Genomic DNA, 26,153 nt, shown 5'->3' on the forward strand with positions numbered 1-26,153 from the left:
CATAGGCCCCACTACCTCACTTCCTGGGGTCAAATTCAAATGAACTACTTGTACCCAAGTCTTTATCCCAGCCTCTGTTTGGGGGAGAACCCAAACTAAGACAGGAAGTGCGTCTTGTGTGTCCTATCTCCTTTTATGTCTTCTTCGGGAGGATCTATCTGTAGATGACTTGCATCCCTTGATCAACGTGAATTTGGGCTCCATATTCTGCTGTCTTTAGTCATCTTCCAGCTGTGAACTTTGCCCAGTTCTTTCATACCTTATAGAAACTTCTCTGTCTTTTTTGTTGTTGTTGAATTGCCTTAGGGATCCTGAATTCTCCAGGATGAAAGGTTTAAGTATGTGTTCAAATGGCATTGATAGGCTACTGGATTTATGGTACTTGATATATCACGTTGAAATTTTACCAAAGCCTTAACCCAAAGCAGTGAGTCCACTGGTAGGAATTTGGGTTCCCCCCAAGTTTTGTCAAAGAGGCAAACAGCAATGCTGCTGACATAGGGAATTTGCCCTGCCAATACCCACCCTTCTGCAAGAAACAAATCCCCAAATGTGTGAGTCAAATGGGAAACTGGAGAGCATAATGAAATGCACGATTCAAATATCATTGTGCATGTTGCGTTTTATTCAAGGAAATCTTGTTAGAATTATTCACTAGAGCACCTGATACAGGAAAACACAAAGTTACGAACTTGGCCAAGGCATGATTCTACTCACTACATAAAAAGGTTTCTGTGCTTTACAAACCATTACCCCCTTTATGGCGCCCTTTACAATATAAATATACGATATATTATTTCCTATAGTTATTTACCCTACAACTGAATGCTCCCTTGAGGTGAGCGGATCATCTTGCCCATTTCTTATTTCTATTACCTAATCTCTTGCTTAGACATTGGGCAAATATTTGTGAAAACAAATGTGTGAAGTACCTAAACACTGCTGTTATTTATGTGGCCCTAACTACTTAGCAAATTCTGTTTAGGGTTGGATGAGGGCTCTCACAGTGCAGTTTAAAATAGTATTAGATGGTACTGTCAGCTGACGATCACTCAGAAATAACCCATTATTTTCTGAGCTGGAATAGAGCAAGGGCCTGGTAAGCCTCAATAATAGTCAAGATCACTGGCTTAGAAACCAGGCAGACATCGGTTTCAATCCTGCTTCTGCCAATTCAGAGCTGGGTGACCTTGAACAATATACCTGACATCTCCAAACCTCATCTTAAAAATGGGATGATAATAATACTTATTTCATAGGGTTATTTTTTTTTGTAGAAGTAAAATAAGATAAAGCATATAAAAACCTTAACACGTATCCATCCTTAGTCTGTGCTCACTAACTCGTTACCCCCATAACTGTTTTTATCACTGTTATGCAGTTTCCCTGGCATCACACAACTGGTGCTTGATAGATCCAGGACAAGAGTCCAACTTAATGATTTGCAAACCATTTTTCTTTTCACTGTAAACACTGGGTCAAAACAAACATCTCTGAAAATACAGTCTTAGGTCTTAGTTGAAGAGAACAGAGGATTTGATACATTGGTATTTTTCTGAGACGTAACTATGATCTAATGTGTCCTCTGATTGATCCAATCCATTAAGAGATCCACAGACTACTAGGTGAGGCAGACAACAACCTTCTGGATTCTATTCGGGGGTTCAGGTAACTAACTTACCCCCCTTACCTCATGGTAATAGGTCTCTAGATGTCTCTTCCCTTACGAAAGTACTAGCTTAGCCCATGTCCTTGGGAAGACAAAAGAGATACACTTGGCCACAGGCGTTGTAGTCCAAGGTGATGAGCTGATCTAGCAGCTGTTCTACAGAGGCCCTTTGTACCACTGCCTCACGATGGATTGTACGAGGCCCAGGACCTGCTAACATCAGAGCTAAGTTTCACATTGCTATTCCCCAGTTAAGGGGAGGGTGCCCACTCTTCACTGGGACCTAGACTTCAGTGTTTTCAGTCTCTTTGAATTCAGGTTTACCGTTGGCATAAAATCTGTAGCTGGAGCAGATGTGGCGCTGTCTGTTCTGACAATGAAATTAATCGAGAAATCTAGAATCAAATATTTAAAAAGTGTCTCTGTGACAGTGGGTCCGGTTACACATTAGATTCAGACGGAGACCTATTAAAACTCCCGATGCCCAGGCCCTACTCAGATCTATTAAAGAATCTCTGGGCCAGGGCCCAGGCACTTGTCTTGCTAACTCCCCCCTATGTGTGCACTCAGGCCCCAGAAGAAGGACTTTACCCCACCTTTTCTCTTACTGCCGCACCAAGGGACAGGAAGCCATAGGAGTGTGGCCAGGGGAGTTCCACCTCAAAGCTGACTCTGTGTTACTCAAAGGGCTGGGCTTGGAGATTCCAATTTGCTTTGGCAGGTGAGTTTCAGGAATCAGAGAAGAATCCAGGCCAAGTGGACTTTTAATTAATTAATTTTTAGAAAAGCAAACCTATTTGTCCTTGCTTAGGCCTACAAACCACTTAGAATCATGAAACCTTCCATGTGTAATGGGAATTTTGACTTGGCTTGCGGAATTCTACAGACCAGAAACGCACTGGAGAAAGCCTGATACTTTAGCTCATTTTTTATAAAGATGCCATCAAGAATAAGCATGTAAATCCAAGATATCTTTGGAACATTTTCTGGCCTCCCCTGTGCTTCTCTCTGGCAAGAAGATGCCCTTTCACTCAGCCACAGGAGAGTCCACAAGAACAGCTGTGGGTTCAGCTCATCCTCTTCTAAGCTATGCATAATCACTAATTAATTTTTTTTTTTTTTGGCCTCACCACACGGCTTGTGGGATTTTAGTTCCCTGACCAGGAATCGAACCCGTGCCCCACTAAGCTATGCATAATAATTGAGCTGCCCCCTTTGTGCATATTTACCCACTCCTTTCTCTGAATAGCTTCAAGGCATTTCTTTATACCTCCTTCCAGATTGATGAGTCTCTGCCACTGTCACGAAGCCCAGCAAAACAGATATGCCCCTACTCTCTCCATTGACAATGGTTGGTCTACCTCTGTAAGAGACAGGCTCTTGCAGCCTTCTGTATTGAAAGAATGGGTTTTGTGAGTACATCCAATCAGAAAGATCAAGATACCTCCTTTTGGAAGAAAGAGGAAGTCATATTGCAACAAAAATCTGCCTTTTAAAAAGCTATTTCCAAAAAATCTGTTCAATATGTATCAAAGAATCAAATTACACCCATCTGGAGAGATGCATGTGAAATAAAAAAAGCTGCATTAAACAGCAAACCACATCTATAGTGCTTCTTGCAGCAAACAAAGAAATGCTGGGTGTATCAACAGGCAGAGCCTCTTTCGATTAAAAAGTACTTCCAAGAAGAGGACAAATCAAGCTCTTAGCCTTTCTGGTTCTTTTCATAAGGTGAGGACGGTGGGGATGGGGGACAGCTGCACGTTGTACGTAATTCATGCAGCAGAAAAGTCATTTTCAGTGGCCTGTGGATGGCTTTGAGTGAGAGCAGATTTCCATGCAGAAATGATCTGTGGGCCAGGGATTACACCACTTTTTGCTCTCACAAGGACTGATTGCATGGCCCACAGCTGGAGCTAATCCAGATATCTGTTTAATTAAATAGGAGCTGTCGTTCTGTTGCATTACATCAAAGCCCAGGAAGGTGACATGGAGGTGAGATGGCAAATGTAAATTTTTAGCCCTTCGTTTCTTATATAGTGAAGGGATTAAAAATTCTGGTTTTCAGCAGGGTTTTCTTTATGCGCGCGCGCGTGTGTGTGTGTGTGTGTGTGTGTGTGTGTGTGTGTGTGAAAGAGACAGAGACAGAGACAGAGAAAGAATAGAAATATAATTGAGACATCTGTGACTATTTCAATTTCCCATCAGGATCATCCTTCTTCAAATCATATATTTTTCTAGGGCATGACGTTTGGGAGGATAATTCTAAAAAGAATTCACTGAGGCAATACTTTCCTTCGAGAAAAATCCCCTGAGTGCCTTCTATAGAAATGGCATTACAGGGAATATGACGGGCCCAGCCAAGAATGAGATTTGCTAAATAGAATACTGTGAGGGCACTGTTTACATATTTGAGCAATTTTGGGTAACAGAATGTTTATTATACTTGCTATTTGTAGTTCAGATGTTTATCAGAACCATACCTGAATGAATGTATTTACATTTACATTCAAACAAACAGAAGATAATCTCATTAAGAGAGCAATCAATATTTTAAAATAAGGATTACACATAATTTACTAAATTAGCTTTAACATGACATATACACATTAAATATATCAAACAGAAAATTTTACAAATACGATTCTGATATTAACTATCTTCCCACTAAGTGATTATGAAAACCCTTCCCCAGGTGTGGCTAAGAGAAATCTTTCTGTTAGAGATATTTTTCTAAGACACTCTCCTTTTGCTGTCCATGTTCACCGAACTCCATGCCGTATGTATTCTGTACCATTTGTGATGGAATAATCACTTCCATATGACAAGGTCTTTATTATTAGCTTGAGAAAATGCAGATTCTGTCTGCATTTGCTCAGATTTCTGACTTTGAGTTCAAAGTCTTCATGAACTGTAGTAACAGCAGATTTGTGCAACCATTGCAATTTAGAAGGTTTCCTTTCCTTTCATGCACCCTGCAAAATGGCCTCTCTATTGGATTGACCCATCTAAGGGTCTCTTTGTTTGCACAACACTGTCGCAGTTTGCTTTTTTCTCTAATCTGAAAACTGTAATCACTACACTTTAACAATGAGTAGAAATTTTTCTTCTTCCTGGTTTGATTGGGGAAGGGAAAACACAAAAACCGGGTTAAATTCAGAACAAAACCACAGGTAGCAGATAGTTATCTGCTACCTACCTATATCCCAGAATAGTTGAGAGTGTGCATTCTAAATCCCCTAAGCCTGGGTTCATTTCCAGGCCATTTACTAGCTGTGTGACCTTGGGCAAGTCACTGAACCCTTCTGATATAATAGGTGATAACAGCTGCTATCACGTGGTGGGAAAGAGCAAAGCAGCAGGTCTGTAACTCAGTTCCTCTCTCCTTCAGAGATGCCTCAGGCAACCTGTACTTGACCACATAAAGCATACACTTTTTTTTTAATAGTTGAAAGACACAGGAGGGGCTGTTAGCATTTATTCTCTTCCAAGTTCTTATCTAAGAAGGATTTTAGGACAATATACTGGGTCTGTGTAGACTTCTTATGGTAAACTGATCTGTAAATTGTAGGTTTATGAGTCACAGCTCCCCTGGGGAATAGAAATTGATAACAAACATGGACTATGTGATTAACATGGAGCTATGTGATTAAGGAGATATAAAAACGGGGACACCTTGAAAATATGCAGCTGCCGTGGGCTCACGTGTACTTCACACATAGTAATTACCTGTTAATTCAAAAACTAAAGTGTATCTCAGTCCAGGGAAAGGAAGCTCCCCCAGAATTCAGGGTCTCCCAGACACTGGTTCTGTATCAACGATGGCTGCTTCTTTCTTGTTTCTTTCACTGGTCATTTGTAAAGCTCTGTGCTGGGTAAGACTTGTACTTAATGTGATTCTGTTTGGGTCAGTGCATTTCCCCATAGAGCTGTTGCAAGGAGTAAATGACTTGATTTATGTAAAGCTCTTGGAATGGTGTCTAGTAAAAACGTGTCATGCAAGTGTCATCTATGAACAGTATTACAGTTTAACAATTTCATAAAACAGTATTGTATAGGTTACTCTAGATGCTGGGTACGAGGGTTAGAGATGGCTCTAATGGTCCATCTTTAGAGACCATTAAATGGTCTCTTTCCACAAGTAATTTAAATGAAGGAGAAAGACATTTAGAACAACAATCACATGAATAGGTGTTTTGCAGGATTTCTCACATTATTTCTTCATTGTCCCGGGAGCAGACCCTGAGACCAAGAAGGGAACGTAAGGAGTTTATTTTGGAGGCAGTACTAGGAAACAGCGGTAGGTGAGTGGGGGACATGAGACAGGGAAAGCAAAAGCAGCCGATAATGGGTGAGTTCTCAAGCAAATTTCCATTGTGAATAATTGGGACTTATTCCCACTGGGCAATTCTTGGAGCCAGTGTAGCACATGCAACTCAGAGTTACCCCAGCCACAGAAGGAGGAAACTGGTGTTTATATACCTCTTATCAGTCATTGGTTGAAGGAGGAGTTAACTGTCTAGGCCTCCCCAGGTAGGGCAGTGAGAGCTCAGAGAAGGCCCTCAGGCAAAGGGGCGCAGACGCGGACAGCTGGCGGTTGGCCAGTATATAACCACAGTGGTAAGGCTGGAGTGGGTACCCTCAGGCCAAGGGCTGAGGCTGCTCTACTCCACAAATACTGTCATTTTATTCGGGAAAATAGGAGGAGAATCCCCAGTTAAAAAGCTTAAGACCTGATTAGAACAAAAATAAGGTTGATCGCACTTAAGTCCGGAGAGTACGTATGAAAGTTCTTGTAATACTTGTCTCTGGAAACAATACAATAAAAATGTTACAGTAAATAAAGAGTATAAATATGTTATATATTTTATATCAGCATAAATAGTAATTCTGTGCTCAGTGATGTTAATGTCTACCTATAGGCACTATTGAATGGGAACTATTTGGATCTTACCTGTGGTCTCAATGAGCTGTTCATGTTAGTTTATTATTACTTTATTATCAATTATGTGCACAGTTATTTTACCCTTGCATCTGGCCTCCCATGCAAATATTGAAGGCATTTCGATTTTATGACCTAGGGGTTGTTGTCTCCTGCTTCAGGGAAAGATCTACTTCATGCCTTGGGGATCCACTTCTGAGCCCTGAGCCTCACTTCTTAAAACCACAGGTCATTCCCCTCACCTACCACCTCCGTGATCCCATTTCAGTAAATACTGGTACCCATGTCAGAGCTTCACACATTCCAGACCCCACTAAAGAACTATTCTATCATGAGCTGCTTCTTCTCTCATTTGGTTGTATCTTTTCCAATATATCGCCACAAAAATATCTACTTCCTTACTCCCATTTTACATCCCTTTCCTATCCCAAATACTGGTTTTAAGTCTTTATGCAAAATGGAGCATGATTTTACAAATGTCTTCTATTAAGCACTAAGTGTTATGGAGGACAAATTGCTGATTAAAATGTACAAGACAGGGACTTCTCTGGAAGTCCAGTGATTAAGACTCTGTGCTTCCATTGCAGGGGCACGATCCCTGGTTGGGGAACTAAGATCCTGCATGCTGCATGGTGTGGCCAAAAAAAGAAAATAAAAATAAAAAAAATTTAAAAAATGAAGGAAGAGGCTTTCCCCTCAAAAAAAAAAAAGAAAAGAAAAAGAAACCACTTTCTTTGCTAAACCATAAGAAGCAACTCCTCAACCATTAAAGTTTTAATAATGAAAACTTTTGAAATACTGTGAGAATTACCAAAATGCGACACAGAGACGTGAACTGGGGAAATATTGTTGGAAAAATGGCGCTGGTAGATGTGGCTTGATGCAGGGTTGCCACAAACCATCAATTTGTAAAAAATAAATAAAATAAAATAAAATAGACAAACCCTGCTCTCATAAGGCTTAAACATGTATTGGAGAGATAGCCATTGAACAAACCATCGCCAAAATTAATCTGTATTTGAAAACTGTAGTAAGTAGTATGAGGTAAAAGGCTATGAGAACAAGTAATGGGGCAAATCTAACAGCGTCTGAGTATGTGCGTGTGTAACTAAGTATGTGGAGGTCTCAGGGAGGACTCTTGGAAAACATTCCTGACTTTTGAGCTGTGATCTGAAGGATAAATAGGATTTAATTCCTTCCCTGGCAGGAATGCTCTATACAGAGAGAACAGGTGTGTGTACTGTTCTGGTTCCTCAGGTGGCAAAGAGCCTGGGCCAGGGAGGAGTCCGGGGGCAAGTGCAGTGTGGTGAGAGGTCCAGCTCTAGGGGCAGGTGGGGCGATCAGACTGAGACCTGTGGGCGGCTGTCTTTATCGAAAGACCAATGAGAAGCCATTAAAGAGTTTTAAATAAAGGGATGTCTGATTGGAAAGTTGTTTTAAAATGAGCGCTCCTGTATCGAGAATGGATTGGAGGAGTGCGAGAGTGAAAACAGGAAGGCTCATTGACAACATGTGGTACAAAAATCCATGTGAGAGATGACCGTAACTGAGATTAGCTTGGTGGGTGAAAATGGAGTAACGGGTGTGTTCAGGAGATATTTAGGAGATTAAGCCCACAGAAATGAAGACATTCTAAAGAGCAGAATGTATACAGGCGTACTTTGTTTTATTGCTTTATTGTGTTTTGCAGATGTTGCGCTTTTTTACGAATTGAAGGTTTGTGGCAACTCTGCGTTGTCAGATGATGGTTAGCATTTTTAAGCAAGAAAGTATTTTTTAATTAAGGTATATATATTGTCTTTTTTTAGACTATAGTATAGTGTAAATCATAACTTTCATATGCACTGGGAAACCCAAAAATTCGTGTGACTTACTTTATTGCCGTTATGTGATCTGGAAATGAACCAGCAATATCTCCGAGGTGAGCCTGTACAGAATGAGTCTGAACTGTTTCATACTTTATGATATAAACTGAGTCACATTTTAAAATTTTTCAAATTAAATAAAAACTAAGTGAAAACCCCAGATGCCTTGCTGGCAAGAAGTTTATTATCACACTCTCGGGTCTACCTGTATCACTGAAAGACCCCAGGCCTTACACAGGCCATAAATGAGGTGCACTGGTCAGCCACATTCAAGTGGGGAAGGGGCCGTTGTCATGGCTACCTACCTAAGCTCCGCACTGCTCCACAAGCTGTTGCCCGATGAGTCTGGTGCTGCTAGCTCTTGCTCTAGGGAATCCTGAGGAAGCATCCTCCCTACTCTGCTTGGCACTTAGCCTCCAGCACTCTCAGGGCCTGGAACTTTTGTGTATATGTCCTCCTTTTCTAAAGTTCTGCCAGTTAAAACATGCGTGGCCTGAGTGAATTGAGGCTTCTGTCCTGTGAGGGGCATGCACTCATGCTTTTGCTAATCCCAGGAAGCCCCCCCGGGGAGCTGGCTGCTTTCCTTTATGAATCCACAAAACACACAGGGCTTATTCAGTGACTTCTTTCTACAGACAGCTTGATTTCCCTTCAGGAAGCCTCCAGTCATTAAAAATGTATGAAAACATAAAAAGGCTGTTTACTCTCCTTGAGGTGGGAAAGATGGAGGAACACTCCTATTTCTTCCTGAACCTCCACATTTCTACTGCTGCTTCTCCCAAAGACAAAAATTGGATTTCCTTGTACTCTCCTGCAGAAGTAATGCAAAACAAATCATAATTTAATTTTCAGGCCACTGAGAATTCATGCATGTGTTCAGATGTCATGTGCTTGTGGCTGAGGAATTAGTATGTGCAAATAAATTGCTACGGAGTTCAGAGGAAGGAGCCATGGATTGCGCTTGAGGGGGGTGGGAGGTCAGGGGGCTAAGGGTACCTTGCAGAGGAATAGAATTTGAGTTTTACCTTGCAGGATGAATAGAAAACGGCCATACACAGAAGGAGAAGCAAGCCAGGCCAGCAGAGGTAAGTAGTTCTCAATTCCCTTCTAGAAGGGAATTGAGAACCAGTGCGTCATCTGCTGTGGCAAGAACGTAAGAGGATGGGTGACTGGGATGCAGAGTGTCAGAAGATGATTCTAGAAAAGTAAGTAGCAACCATATTGTGGAGGGCTTTATAATGGCATATTTAAGAGTTCAGACTTTTCTTTCTCCTTAGGCAATGGGAAAATATTGTAAATATTTTTTCTGTATTTAGTTTTTAATTGGAGACAAAATCAGATTTGCATTTCAGAGACTTGGCTCTAAGAAGAACTTGCAGGATATATTAGAGAGCATAGCATCTGAGTCAAAGAAATGCATTAGAGGCTATTGCAGTTGTCCAAATGAGACATTTATTTAGCATCTTCTGTGTACCAGAAACTCTGTAGGTGCTTAGCCTATGCAGCATAGCATGGTGGCTGAGAGTGTGGTTGCTGAATGACTCCACTCTTACTAGCTTGGCGACTTTATGCAAGTTACTTAACTTACTTGTGCCACCATTGCTTCATCTATAAAATGATGGTAATAAAATACATACATTGGGATTGTTGTAGAGACTAAATATGAGAGTACATCGAAAACACTAGATATATGGTTACTTATTTTTATCTATTTTATCCAAGAATACAAATAACACAAATAATTATTCTCACTTTGCAAATGAGGAAACTGAGTCTCATAAAGGTTATATGCTTCACTCAAGTCACAGAGTGGGTAAGGAAGAGACGGAGCTGTACCTGAGCCCAGTTCTCTGATTCCAAAGTTCATGATGTTCTCCTGTCACTTTCTCTCTTTGAGGGATCCGTGTGAGGCACTAGTCTGGGACTGGGAGAAGCTAGTGCATTTAAGTGTCATGAGGATAGAATCTATAGGAAGAGAGATGGCTTCTGCAGTCAACTCAAGTAATGAAAGGGAGAAAGCTCCGATTTCAAGAGATCTTTCTCGGCAGTATAACATGTTCTCTCTAAATCAAGGCTGAGGTAGTTCTGCACATAGACTAGCCTGGATCTAGGCCAGGGACCATGTTATCTGACGCTGATGCATTTTGTTGATCTTGGATTTACACAGTTATCAGAGGTCACATGATTACAGGGTACAGCACATACTCTTAGGAAGGAGCACAGTGTCATCCATCATGCTCAGGCTTTGATCTAATAGAAATTGTCCCAAATGCATTCCTGAACTTAGAGCTACAGGACCAGAACAGGGTCAGTTCACAGATTATTCCAAGAATTGTGCTAGCACACTGGCCTACAGAGTTTATCTACCTTGACTTCAACAAATGAAATATTCATGAGTTTCAGATCTGGGAAGATAACGGAGTAAATATTTTTGGAAAGGGTGGTCTGTCATTGTCCCTTAAAAATGAGATAATGTAATTAATGCCACAGTCATCATGTTCCCAGAACCAGCAGACAAGATATTCAGAGAGGTAGTTACGAGATACTAACACACTGGGAGTTGCCAGTAGAAGTTGCCATAGCTAGTAGAAGTCACCACCCATCAAGCTCTGATTCTAAGCTCTGCACATTCAAAAGCTTAATGTTATCAATTTGTCAGGTTATAGGAAAGAAATTCTTGCTGTCCAAATTCAAAGAAAACATGACATAAATAATACTGTCTTTGAAAATCATTTTGTGCCCTCCTATTTTTTTTACTCTGCTATATTTTCATATTGATTTTTCTCCATTTTAATTTTCCCTTGAGAGTTTTTCTTCCTCCTTCCCTTTTTGCTTTCCTTCCTTCCCTCCTTTATTCTTTTTTTTGTTTTTTTTATACACAATTAGAAAGAATTATTTCTTTAGAAAGGCAAAAATGTCATGATCTGAATTTCAATATATTTCTTCCAATATATTTAAATTTCTAATTTCACAATGTGTACAGTGAGGGCAAAGTAACAAAGTGGATTCAGACAGAGGAATAATGGGAGGTTAAAATATGTCTTTCCAATAAATGAAGTTTCAGTGTTAGAGAGTCATGGGTTGCTGTGTAATCTCTTCAGCAACAAAATGTGAAGCTCTAAAAGCTAGTGCTGAAGGTTATTTAGGGTGGTCGTGAACTTGAATTTAAAATTTTAGAGGTGGGACAGAAGGAAGTAAACTATATGAGGAAATGAGATTTATGTAATTAAATGTGATTAGGTTGGCCAGTTTCCATATTTAATTTGCATATATAGATCTGAAATGTAAAATATAAACCTAATATACACCTAAAATATGAATTAAAAAGAATATTACAGCTTTGTCTGAATTCTTTCATTCATTCAAAAACGTTTATTGAACATCTATCTTGGGTCTGGAATTTACAGCAGGTAACAGACAAAAATTCCTGCCCTTACAAAATCTGCATTCTAGTCTGAATGCTATTTTTGTGAAAACATACAAACAAACAAAAAACTTTGTTTTGCTATGTCCAATGATACAATATGCTGGTTTTCTGAAATAACTCCTTTTTCAATACTTAAAAAAAAATGCTTAAATGTTAAATATTTTAAATAATGCAAAATATGCATTTCCTTTCTTAAATATATGGTCAATCAGATGGGAAGAATTTTAAAACACATGCTTGTGTGTGCCTATGGATAGAAGAGAATTGACAAGGAACTAACTTGAAAAGGTAATGAAGAGTTAGAAAGAGAAAGCAGACCATGACTTTGAGAGAGAGAAAAATCTAGTAAACCATTTGTCTACTAGAATTCTGTTCTTAGTATTTTTTCAAGTTCATCAATTCAACATTTTCTTTATGATTTAAGTTCTTAAATTTTGTGCTGGATCTTTGTTTAAATCCAAGAAGTGTTAAATTCTAAGAGAGTATTTCTGACCACTGGTGATATTAAAATTACCTTTTCATAAAATAATAAAATCATCAAGGTTAAATTAGAATGTCCTGTTTAAGCAATGATGATGCTTCTTTAGTGTGGTCTTCTGCTTTGCTGAAGTTCTACATCTTTTAAACCCACAATGAAAAGATGTTATAATGTCTCACTTGACTTTTTCTTCATATTTTCAAGCCAGTAAAGTTTTGAAAAAAAAGTAGCATTTTGAAATTTTTACTTCATTGGAAGGAAAGTGTTTTGTGCATACCAAAATAAAAGTTTCATAATGAAAAAGATCAGAAATGTGAAATAATGCCTGTGCAGCTTAGAATATGAGAGCACTGGCCAGGGAAATTATGTAAAACACTGTGCTTTGCAAGGTCCCCTGATGCATTGTGGGAGCTCAGATAATGAAAAATAGCAAATGAGGATAATTCACAAATTCACAGTAACTCTGTGGTATTTTTCACACCCAGAATCTGCTAAACTACCCAGGAATTTAGGAGTATATTTAGAAAGGAAAATACAAGTCAAGTGTATTCCCCTCATGTCTATTTATACTTACTAATTCTGGTCAAAATCTTTTCTCTCTTAAGAAAGTTAAGAGGCCTGATTATTTGGTTCACATCACATATAAAAATTAAACCAACATGATCCTTTTACTTACCTTTTAGCAGTTTAAATGATTAACTCCTAAACTTGGTTTATTTTCAAGAAAAAGACAAAAAGACACAAACCTGGGTCTACTTTGTAAAAAGAAGTAACTGCTCTTCTTCTAGAAGAGACGGTTGCTCAGCAGCTATTCAGTTTAATAGGTTAACAAACATTAACTAAAAGATAATGCTTATCACCTGCCTAGTTTAGTATTAAATAATTTAGCCAAAATGGTCTTTAAAAACAGACTGGCCATCCATCCATTCCATCGCCTGAGGGGTTACCTTAGGCTGCATGGAAGCCACATGCATCATTAGAAGAGCCAGCAGAGGTCACTCCAAGAGGCAGAGCTGGAGGTGAAAGACCATGACTTACCTAGGCAGAGCCTGGCACTCCATCATTTTAATAGCTCACTGATTCCGAAAAGTTTCAACACTTTTGGCCTTGACGCTTAATTACTCTCATTTATCTTCCTAATAAATGATGCCAGAGCTTAGACATGCAAGAAATTTACCCATGGTAAGTCCATAAATGAATTTGGGGGCTTGACTATATTGAACACCAGACCTGCACATGACTTAGATCATCCTGATGCCAAAACAGTCAGGGAGTGAAACACTCCACCTGAAATCACCTGCCGTGTGATTGCCACCCTTTCAACTGATGTCTCAATAGCATTGGCTGAGACTACACCCTTTGGCACAACGTAATTTCAGTCCTTAAATAAACATATACAGAGATGATTAAAATGAATCAATCAATGAAATAATTCCATTTATGTCTCCAAGAGGTGGAGACAGATTTGATTTTAGCTGTTTCTACTGAAATTTAATAGAAACAAATACAAAAATGGAAAAGAACTAGCAGTTAGTAGAGATCCTATAATCAAAAATGGATTAAGTAGAAAGAACTTTAGAGGTTGTGTAGATCAATGACCAGCTCAAGTCAAGGGGAAAAAGGTCCAAGGAACAGAAAGATTTATTCTGCCTGGAGATGCAACTGGGCGCTACAGAATATGAAAAGATTCACTTTATAAATGTGAGGCTCTGTTCTTTCTTAAAAAACTATTAGTTCATTAAAATGGTAGTGAAATGTCAAAATGCTTATTAAAATTAAGCCCTCAGGGCTTCCCTTGGTGGCGCAGTGGTTGAGAGTCTGCCTGCTAATGCAGGGGACACGGGTTCGAGCCCTGGTCTGGGAAGATCCCACATGCCGCGGAGCAACTGGGCCCGTGAGCCACAACTACTGAGCCTGCGCGTCTGGAGCCCGTGCTCCGCAACAGGAGAGGCCGCGATAGTGAGAGGCCCGCGCACCGCAATGAAGAGTGGCCCCCGCTTGCCACAACTAGAGAAAGCCCTCGCACAGAAACGAAGACCCAGCAAAGCCAAAAATAATAAATAAATAAATAAATAAAAAGTATCAGGATGAACTTATTGAAAAAAAAAATTAAGCCCACAGCGCAGACATCTTCTTACTGGATACTCAAGTTTTTCTCTTCATCATGTTTCTGTTTTCAGTCACTAGAGGAAAGACACACATTTACATATGGTGAGCATTAGTCTGAAGTGCTCTGTTAGCTTTTAAGTTCGCTCATTAAATTCCTTGGATGGATTCCTATCCAGCTTATCCTACCAAATCTAAAGTTTGCTCAGGTGTTGAGACTGAAGAATTTCAAAAGCAAGTAAAGAGCCTCATGAGCTGTCACTGAAACACAAGAACCAGCCCCACAGGCCTCATGTGTTCTGCGTGGAGGCTGAAGGAGAAAAACAGCACAGAGGCTGAACACTGAGAAGTAAGAAAAGAATGAGAAAGACGATTGTAAAAAGGCCCACCGTAGAATGGGGCTCGGTAGCATTTTACTGAGCTCTGAAAACCCAAATTCTAGCACAGAGCCTGGAATATTTTGGTGATTAATAATACTAGTTACATTTATTAAACATTTTCTCAGTTGTGCCCTTTCCTAAGAGCTTTGTGTGTATTGACGTATTTATTTATTTATTTTTAAAGCCACTTTTATTTGGGGTTTTCTAAATATGCAGCTAACATAATTCTAACTCATACACAACCTTCTAACTTTTTATTTTAAATTATGAAACATTTTTATGTTTCATAAATCATAATGATACAAACAATAATGATGATACATGTTATATTCTCACTACCTAAGTTACAGAGATATTGACACTTTGCTTCTGCTCTTTTTAAACTGGTAAATAGGAGAGCTGGGATTAGTAACCTGTAATACGTGATACCCATTGCATAGTAATTCTCTCCAGGGAGTAACCCACTGAGAGGGAAGGTTTTCTATACAGTAATTTGTGTTGGAAAAGCAAGACAGTACTCTCTTCTGAAGTCTGTAGCTGGGCATATGAGAGTTTTGTCCAAATTCTGCCAATTCAACTCCATAATATTTACTATGACCTACTGCCAGTAAGGGATACTGTGCTAAGTATAGAGGGCACAAAGATGAATCATTTGATAGATTCTACTTTTAGGGCTCACGATCTAAGTTTTTGAGCAGATCAACTGGGAGGCTAGGGCAAATAAAAAAACAGTAACTGACACTTACTGAGCCCCCACTCTGAAAAAGGCATCAGGCTTGGAACTTAACATAGTTTATTTCACGTACTCTTCATAGCCACGCTACGGCATAGATATAACAGCGCTTACTTTGCAGATGAGGAAATAAGCTCAGGTAGGTTAAAGTCACGTGACCAACCTCACACAGGTGGTAAATGACTGAGCCAGGATTTGAACACCACACGGGCTATAAATGAACCTTGAGAGCTTGTGTGGCGGTTCTAGCAGGCGAGTGAAGTGACCCTTTTATCCACGACCAAATGGTCCTTCTTTGTCTGGGAATTCTGTACTCTTAATGGAGCGGGTAACTCTCAGAAGAAAGCATATAACACTGTTGGAAGGAAGGGGGCATCCACCTAGGTATTGTATCAGCCAAGTAACAGGCATGGCGGACTTGTTACTTGTATACCCTGGCAGTCTACCATAGAGAATGCAGATTTAGCTATAAGCTAGGATGGCATAAAAGTCAGTGCTTCTCTTTTCCACACACCCCTTTCTCAGATCTGAGGGGTCCCCCATCAATTTGTTCCTAAGGTCATGCAATATGTTTTTGTAAGCTTTGCCAAAGCAAGCCAGGCTAATCACAATCTCTTAAGACCACTGTCTCTGTCACTGCAAAGTCCCTTCCAGGACTTCCCCTTCTACTTTGTGACCTGGAGGGCCGTAGAAATTTTAGGGCTAGAGCTACGAAGTGGTTGAATTAGGAATACATTTAAGTTGCATTTACTGGGATATATTTCTGTTTTATTTATTTATTTTTTTGGTCACATCTGTTTATAATTAAGTTAAAATTATTCCTACCTGTCCCATTATAGGAAGAATGTCCCAGGACATTCCTACAGCCCACTGTGCCAAGTCATGTAGTGTGTGATGTGAATGTGCTGACCCGTCAAGATACAAGTTTGTCCTGGACAGGACAAAGGTGGGTCATGGCCGATGAGTAAAACTTGAAACACAGGGAGCAAGAAGCCAGTCTGTGAGAAACACTTCCAGATATTAGACATGTAAAGCTGTAAGCGGAGTATTTGGTTCTCACTATTCCCTAGTTGAGACAGAATTGTTTTCTCCTCACAGGAGTATGTTCGAAATTCAATGAATACAATTATAACATGCCATACATTCTTTTCCTTTGTGATGGGGAATCATGTGAAGTAGAAGTTAACAGAAGTTCTGTGTTTGCAGGGCAGAAACCTGAACCAGTACTCCAAACAGTATGTTGTGTATGAAGCTGCATGTTTCATTCACCCCAAATATCAATAATAAAACACATTTTGATCAGTTATACTAGAAAGACTGACTTATTTCTGTTGTCTCTGTAGAAAATGATATAAAATTACTATTATATAAAGAGGTCATAAAAGAGTATGCATCTAAAAATGAAGGGAGGACTTCCCTGGTGGTGCAGTGGTTAAGAATCTGCCTGCCAATGCAGGGGACACAGGTTCGAGCCCTGGTGCGGGAAGATCCCACATGCCGCGGAGCAATTAAGCCTGCACGCCGCAATGACTGAGCCTACGCACGGCAACTACTGAAGCCCGCTCGCCTAGAACCCATGCTCCGCAACAAGAGAAGCCACCACAATGAGAAGCCCGTACACCTCAACGAAGAGTAGCTCCTGCTCGCTGCAACTAGAGAAAGCCCGTGTGCAGCAACGAAGACCCAACGCAGCCAAAAGTAAAATATAAATAAATGCATAAATTTATTAAAAAAATAAAGATAAAAAATAAATGAAAATGAAGGGAAAATGAAGTTTTAGAGGTATGCTATGCCGTTAATATATATCAGTAGAAATATTATATAGTTTTATGTATAAATGATACAAATAATTATAATATGAAAAATATAGCATATTACATTAATAAAATAAACATTTAATTATTTTTCTGTATGTCGTGAAGTTTACAGATCTAGCAGTTTTAAAATATATTATTATACTTTATTTAAATGGTATTATTTTTATTCATATTCTAATTCTAAAATACTCAGCTAATAATTAGTAATTATTCATTTATTATTTAATTTTTAGATAAAATTCATATAACATAAAATTGGTCACATTAGCCATTTTAAAGTGTACAATTCAGTGGTGTTTAGAATATTCACAATGCTGTGGAAACATCGCCACTATCTAATTCTGGAACAATTGCTTATATGGCAGCTCTATGTTTAGTTTTTTTTTTTTTTTTTGCGGTACGCGGGCCTCTCACTGCTGTGGCCTCTCCCGCCGTGGAGCACAGGCTCCGGACGCGCAGGCCCAGCGGCCATGGCTCACGGGCCCAGCTGCTCAGTGGCATGTGGGATCTTCCCGGACCGGGGCACGAACCCGTGTCCCCTGCATCGACAGGTGGACTCTCAACCACTGCGCCACCAGGGAGGCCCTATGTTTAGTTTTCTGAAGAACTGTGAAACTGGCTTCTACAGTGTCTGCAATGTTTTACAGTATCACCAAAAATGTGTGAGGGTTCAAATTTCTTCATGCCCTTGCCAACACTTGTTGTTTTCCATTTTTTAAAATGATAGTCATCCTAGTTGGTGGAAATTGCATCTTACTGTGGTTTCGATTTGCATTTCCCTAATGACAGATGATTTTCATGTGCTTATTGGACATTTGTATATCTTCTTTGGACAAATTAGGTCTATTCAAATTCTTTGACTATTTTTTAATTGGGTTGTTTCTCTTTTTATCACTTAGTTGTAATAGTCCTTTATATATTTGGGATACTGGACTCTTATCAGATACATTATTTGCAAATGCCTAATCAAAGGTCAACAAGATATAGACCTATGTTTTCTTCCAAGAAACATATAGTTTTAGCTCTTAGGTATAGGTCTATGGTACAATAGGAGTTAAGTTTTGTATATAGCATGAGGTAGGGGTCAAAATTCATTTTTCTGCATGTGGGTATCCAGTTGTCCCAGTACCATTTGCTGAAAAAAATTGTTCTTTCTCCAATGAATGGCTTCACTTCCTTGAAATAAATTGACCATACATGTATGGGGTTGTTTTGGGTCTCAATTATACGCCACTGATTTATATGTCCATTCTTATGCCAGTACAAGACTGATTACTGTAGTTGCATATATAGTAGTATAGCTTTTCCAACTTCATGGGTATTTTTTTTTCCAAGATTGTTTGGTTATTATGTGTCCCTTGCATTTTCTTATGAATTTTAAGATAAGCCTCTCAATTCCTGACAAAAAGTCAGCTAGGCTTTTGATAAGGATTATGTTAAATCTGTACATCAATTTGGGGGAATACTGCCTTCATAACAATACTAAGTGTTCCAATCCATGAACATGAGATGGCTTCCCATTTATTTAGGTCTTCTTTAATTTCTTTCAACAATGTTTTATGGTCTTCAGTGTACAAGACTTGTACTTCCTTGGTTAAATTTATTCCTAAGTATTTTATATTTTATTCTTTGTGATGGTATTGTAAATGGAATTGTTTTATTAGTTTCGTTTTTCGATTGTTCATTGCAAGTGTACGAAAATACAACTTATTTTTTAATATTGATTTATATCCTTCAACTTTTTTGAACTCATTTATTAGTTCTAATAATTTTCTCTCTCTCTCTCTCGCTCTGTCTGTGCATGTGTGTGTTTTAGAGTTTTCTAAATATCAGATCATGTCATCTGCAGATAGAGATTATTTTACTTTTCCTTTCCAATCTGGATATTTTAAAATTTTATTTTCTTGATTAATTTCTCTGGCTAAAACTCCCAGTACAATGTTGAATAGAAGTGGCAAGAGTAGACACCCTAGTCTTTTTCCTGTTCTTAGGGGAAAATGCTTTCAGTTCGTTGTGGTGTACTTTTTCAGGTTGAGGAAGTTCCCTTCTATTTCTATTTGGTTGAGTGTTTTTATAAGAAAGGGTGTTTGATTTTGCGTCAGTTGAGATGATCTTGTGAATTTTTTCTTTTAGTCTATGAATATGGTATATTACATGGATTGACTTTTGTACGTTTAACTAAACTTGCATTCCTGAGATAAATCTCATTTGGTTAAGGTGTGTAATCATTTTAATGTGCTTCGAGATTTGAGTTGCTAATATTTTGCTGAGGATTTTATGCACCAATATTCATAAGGTTTATTTATCTGTGGTTTGCTTCCTAGTGATGTGATGTCTTTATTTGTCTTTGATACCAGGGTAATACTGCCTCCATAGAAGGAATCCGGAAGTATTTCCTCTTCTTTTATTTTTTAAAAAGTTGAAGAAGCATTAGTGTAAATTCTTCTTTAAACATTTGGTAAATTTCACCAGTGAAGCCATCTGGTCATGAACTTTTCTTTGTTGGAATTAGAAAGAAAATACTGACACATACTAAGCTTGTTATATGTCTATTTTATTTTCTATTTCTTCTTGAGTCAGTTTTGGTGGCTTGTGTCTTGCTAGGGATTTGTCCATTTTATTTAGGATATCTAAATGTTGGCTAAAAATAGTTTACAGCATACTCTAATAATCTTTTTTATTTTTAGTAAGGTCAGTTGTGATGTCCTGCTTTTATTCCTGATTTCAGTAATTTGAATCTTTTCTTTTTTATTCTTCTCAGTCTAACTAAAGATTTGTCAATTCAGTTGATGTCTTCAAAGAATCAACTTTTGGTTTGGTTGATTTTCTTTATTGTTTTTTATTCTCTATTTTATTTCTCCCTGCTCTAATCTTTATTATTTCCTTCCCTCCTCTTGCTTTGTGTTTTGTTTTCCTTTTTCCTAGTTTCTTGAAGTAGTTTAGGTTATCGATTTGAGATCTTTCTTCTTTTTTAATGTTCATGTTTACAGCTGTAAATTTCTCTTCTGTACTGCTTTCACTGCATTCCATACATTTTGGTATATTGTATTTTAATTTTGTTCATGTCAAAATATTTTCTAATTTCCAAATTAAATTCTCTATTGACCTCTAATGTTTGGAACGTGATGAGGGAGATAAGGCTGAGGAGGTAGGTCAAGGCCTCAAATGCCCAGAGTAGAGGGTTCTCTAACAAGTCTCATTATAAAAAAAAATAATTGTTTCACCCTACATCTTCTTTTACCCTCATGTCAGAACCTCAGTCTATTCTGTAAGTAGAAGTGTGATTTATCCTGGCATGTACCTCTGTCGTCATCTGCCAGCCATGTCTTACTCAGTATTCTCTACCCTTAAATAATACAGTTGGGAGGAAGCTATAAAGCCTTATTGAAACTAAACATAATTTTAAAACCCTGTATGTCTGGAGGAGATCACATTTCAGAGGTTCATTCATCACCTCTCTAGATGAACGTTTAAGTGCTGGGTGTCACGATTCTGGAGTCAAAATGGACCATGACTGGGAAAGAAGAAAGTGTGAGTGTGACAGAATTACAGATAATTACTCAGAGCCAAAAAGAAACACAAAATTCTAAAGTCTAATTTTTGGAACTGGTGAGGCTTTATAATAGCTATTCACTTCTAATCATCCTCAAATAATAAATGAATAGAACAGTCAATGCTATTAGAATAATTTACTATTCATCAAGAATAATAAATGAGGGGAATAGGTTGTTATTCAAATTTCTCTAAAAATAGCAAAAGACGAGGAGGAAGGAGAACTACTATTGTTTTTCAGTCTGGCAACAACTTGTGCAGTGGTGGTAGGATTGCTGGGACAGCGAGGTTGGCAGAGGGGGAGATGCAGCCAACTATGCTTGCAGTCAGGCCTCTGGCTTGGCTAGACACCAAAGTCAGCTGAAACAATGATGAATCCTCCTGGTTATTCCAGCTCCAAAAAGCAAAAGACCTTCTTGCTTTACTAATGTTTTGCCCCCAATGAGTTGCCTTTTCCTCTCATTAATCTTTAGTTTATGAACTCTATTGGCAAGAGGCACACAAATCATCCACAAGTCACACACAGAGGTAGATGGCATTGACAGTTCCTGGAAACGTGGGCAGTTCATCCACTGGCTGTAACTCTGAATCAGTGTCAGCCTCTACATCACTAGTTTAGCCACACAATTCAGATGTGATGCAGATGTGGTTTGGTTGTAGTCTTCATCTGTAACTCCTTTCCAAATCCTCTCAATGAAAATAAGAAGCGGGGATGAGCACAGGGGCACAAAGTTGGGCATGGGAAGAAAGGGTAAGAATTCTAGACCAGCCTCCCATCACTTAACCTACAGGTCTTGAATTGCCATTAGCACCGTCAGTTGGCTGTTAGTGGCAACTGCTGAGCGCCCAGCTGAAGCCCCAGTAAGGAGCTATTCTAAATGTATCCCTTGCTCTCACTAGTGAAGATCCTGAGAATTCACGCAGTCCAAGACAAGCCAGAACCTGTATCCATCCCCCTTTTGCAACTTGGCTTTGTTGGTGGAGTTAGATCTTCAGGCCAGCTTCCATCAGTATTGACGGCGGTGAGTTTCCTATCAGGGGCTCAATTGTATTTTTCTGCAACCCAATCGGATGGGCTGGGCCACCCCAGCCAATCATTTTTTAAAAAAATTAAACTTTCTATGGGGCTAATGAAGTTCTAAATCAAGATCTAAAATTTTTGTACACCCAATAGGCTCCTCCACACAATGTAATTCACTAAATCTAACTTATGGGAAAGGGATACCGCCCAGCTCTCTCTGGCAACATCCAAGACCCAAATGGCAGGGGATTTGTTGGGAGTGGAGAGTTGATAGCTTAAGTCATCTCTAAATGCCTTGTTACTGAAGTGAAATTTCTATATGGCCTGTACTAGCTCACAATATCTGTGGTTGAATATTTTAAAAAGTAACTAACAAGTTCATCTTTCTAGCACAAAGGGGTAGGATTCCCAGATAAAATACAGAATGCCCAATTAAATTTAAACTTTAAATGAACAATAAATAATTGTTAGTATAAGTATGTCCCCAGTATTGTATGAGACAAACTTATACTAAAAATTTATTCATTGTCTATCTGAAATTCAAATTTAACTTAGTGTCCTATATTTTAATTTGCTAAATCTGGCAATCCTAGAAAGGGGATGATATCACATAAGTATTTGCTCAGTGTTGGAAGAAATGCTCCTTTGTGTATGTGATTAGGAGCCCTTCATGGAATGTGTACCTTGTGGAATTACTCATGAACTTGTTGAAAAGGCAACGCTCTAAAGTCTCTTAAACTGTTATTAACATGTGACTTATATTGTGAATAAAACACCAATAAATATGTATTATGCTAAAATAAACAGCATACACAAATGGTTCCAAACACAATATCATTTGATTCCTAATGCCGTAATCAAATGGTTTCATGCAAATGAAATAGCTCTGGTAGCTATCAGGGTAGTGAAGTCGTGTAACAGCCCTACTGTCAGGTAACCTTATCTTTTATGCACTTTTCAAAAAGCCTAAAATGTCACACTAGAGAACTTCTGGAATTAAATAATGGCTTGCTATTTCTGAGGTGAGAGGCCTGATGAGTTTAAATCATTAAAAAAAATAAAGAAACGCTGGTAATTTTTCTATAAAATTAGGTAGTTAGTTATCTGATTCCATGAAAGAAATACATTAACATATCTTAGGTTAAACTAAACATTTTGGTAAGTGTTTAGCTACAACAGTCAATAAAACGATCACTTCTAAGCATAAGTCAAAAGATTGAGCTGCAGAGTTTGAATCTCTCTGTATAAATATCCGGAAGGTCTTAAGATAAACTGAGAGTTACCATTGCTCACTGAAGGGTTTTCTACTCTTTTTTTTATTCAGCAATACTGATGCTTTCCTGGCAGGCTCTAATTCCTTCAATCTCTTACCCACTCCATTCCTCCCTGGGGCCATTTGATAATTTTTGCTAGGTACACCCCATGCTAGTCTCAAGCACTATAATCCCAATCTAAGGCAGGAGAAAATTAAGGAAATCTGGCCAATATTTGGTGATTTTGCATCTCATCACCATCCTAGCCTGTCTACTCCTGGTCTTGTGCCTCCGTAACAGTAATTATGACTGGTTTGGCTCTCAGATAAGAAACTCAAAGTAGATTGTCCACCTACGCCCTATCAACAGGCGGTTCCATGAGTTTCCAATCTTCAAAGTGATCTTTTCCACCCGGTACCTCTCCCCTTATTTAAGTAAAGTTCCTACAATTTAGAGTAAGACAATAATACCATAAGGTGGTAAAGCGAAGCCCCACATAGTAATAGGGAGGGGAGTTTTTACAGGTCTCGCCTTTCCTCATTATGATACATACTCACGTTTTAGCTAGTTGCAATCTTGATACATACAGGAAAGAGAAGCTCAGTTACAAAGAAAAATTTAAAGATAACTCAGGTGAGTGCTGTTGGGTATGGAGGAAGAGAATGAAGAGAGGACACTACTGCGCGGAGCTCTGAGCACCTTGAGGCTGGCATGTTGCCAGCTTGGGAAGGCTTTGAGCTCTCGGGATTTCACTGAATGTACAGGAAGAAAGCACCACAGACAGTTTTTCTTTTTTACACATTTCGCCTTGAACTAGCTGATTTTGTTCATGGTTATGAGTTACATTTTCCTACTTCTCTGCAAGTCTAGTACTTATTAAAATTCAGATGCTAGATATTGTCAATGTTACAATATCCAGTGTTTGGATTTTCTTGTTTTCTTTTCATTGTTGGGATTTTGTGTCTGGATCCTGTTGTTTCTTTAAAGAGTGTTGATTTGTCTGACAGGGCATGGATTTAGTTATAGATTAGCTTGAAACTTTTTTTTTTTTTTTTTTTTTTGCGGTACACGGGCCTCTCACTGCTGTGGCCTCTCCCGTTGCGGAGCACAGGCTCCGGACGCGCAGGCTCAGCGGCCATGGCTCATGGGCCCAGCCGCTCCGCGGCATGTGGGATCTTCCCAGACCGGGGCACGAACCCGTGTCCCCTGCATCGGCAGGCGGACTCTCAACCACAGTGCCACCAGGGAAGCCCCTGTGATTTTGATTTTTAATATTATCTCTACCAGGGCTGCTTCAGGATATATGGAGCTTTGAAGCATGGATATTTTAGTCAGAGCTCATTGTTCACAAGGATCCAAAATTCATTTTAGCTGACTCTGAAAAGAGGGACCTATTGTAAAACAAAAAACAAAACCCCCCAAAACATCTCAAGGGCACAGTAAGGACGCAGCCAGTTCTCAGGAGAAGGGGCATGGGAAGACGCCAAGACTGGAGCTTCTCTCTTGTCTGCTCAGAAGCCATGTGGCTGCAACTCCCTCTGATTCTTGCTGTCTGTTCTTCCTTTCAATCAATTTCCTCTGTTTACAAATGAGCCAACCTGGCCTCCAGCCCTGGCCTATTTGTCCTCATAGGTCCAACAGAGACCCCATCGGTGACCGAGGTCTTTGTGTCTCTATATCAACATTTTCAAGAGGGATTCTGTCTCTCAGGGTTACTCAGAGTTACTGACTTGTCAATTGATAGGATGAACTAGATAAATGTCTATCAAAGGCTAATCTATCAGCTGTAAACAGGGAAAGCTGAGGTTACACAACCATAGGTGCCATAAATGACGATCTTTTCCAGAACAAAGGACTGCAGATGGATATTACATGTCTATCGCAAGAGAAATCAAAGGACCCCTTTTTAATATGCTTTCTATCAATGTCAATTTCATGTTTTTGATTAAGTAAACAGGAAGGAATTTTAACATCTTTATTGGAGTATAATTGCTTTACAATGGTGTGTTAGTTTCTGCTTTATAACAAAGTGAATCAGCTATACATATACATACATCCCCATATCTCTTCCCTCTTGCGTCTCCCTCCCATCTTCCCTATCCCACCCCTCTAGGGGGACACAAAGCACCGAGCTGATCTCCCTGTGCTATGCGGCTGCTTCCCACTAGCTATCTATTTTACATTTGGTTGTGTATATATGTCCATGCCACTCTCTCACTTCGTCCCAGCTTACCCTTCCCCCTCCCCGTGTCCTCAAGTCCATTCTCTATGTCTGATACAACGGAATACTACTCAGCCATAAAAAGAAATGAAATTGAGTTATTTGCAGTGAGGTGGATGGACCTAGAGTCTGTCATACAGAGTGAAGTAAGTCAGAAAGAGAAAAACAAATACCGTATGCTAACACATATATGTGGAATCTAAAAAAAAAAAAAAGGTTCTGAAGAACCTAGGGCAGGACAGGAATAAAGAATGAATTTTTTAAATTAGATTTTTTTCAGTTCGCTTTGTATACAGACTTTCTGCTAAAGCTGCAGGTGATAAAGGCAACAAAGTTAAAACAAAACTGAGTTTTACCAAAAAGCTTAAAGAGGAACAAGGAATCTATGCAAGGGGAGGGGGAAAAGGGCCCGAGTGAATATTTTAATTAACTCACATGCAATTTTAATTAAAAACATAATGTGTCAGGAAAATGAGTAATGCCTTAGGGCAATAAAATAGCTGGGTTTCTTGCTTAATCTTCTGCTTCATCTCTCTCATGGCACGTGTGTATTATGGTTAAGAAAAGATTTTCTTCTTCTTCTGTTTCATAGTCAAAGAGAAACCCTGCTGACAAAAGGAGCTGAACAAAATAACAAAGTTGTAGAGAAATACCCCGCCTGAGGGCTCTTCTTAACTAGGAGTCCCTGA

Source organism: Grampus griseus (assembly GCF_964374135.1).
Source record: "Grampus griseus genome assembly, chromosome: 17".
NCBI lineage: Eukaryota > Metazoa > Chordata > Mammalia > Artiodactyla > Delphinidae > Grampus > Grampus griseus.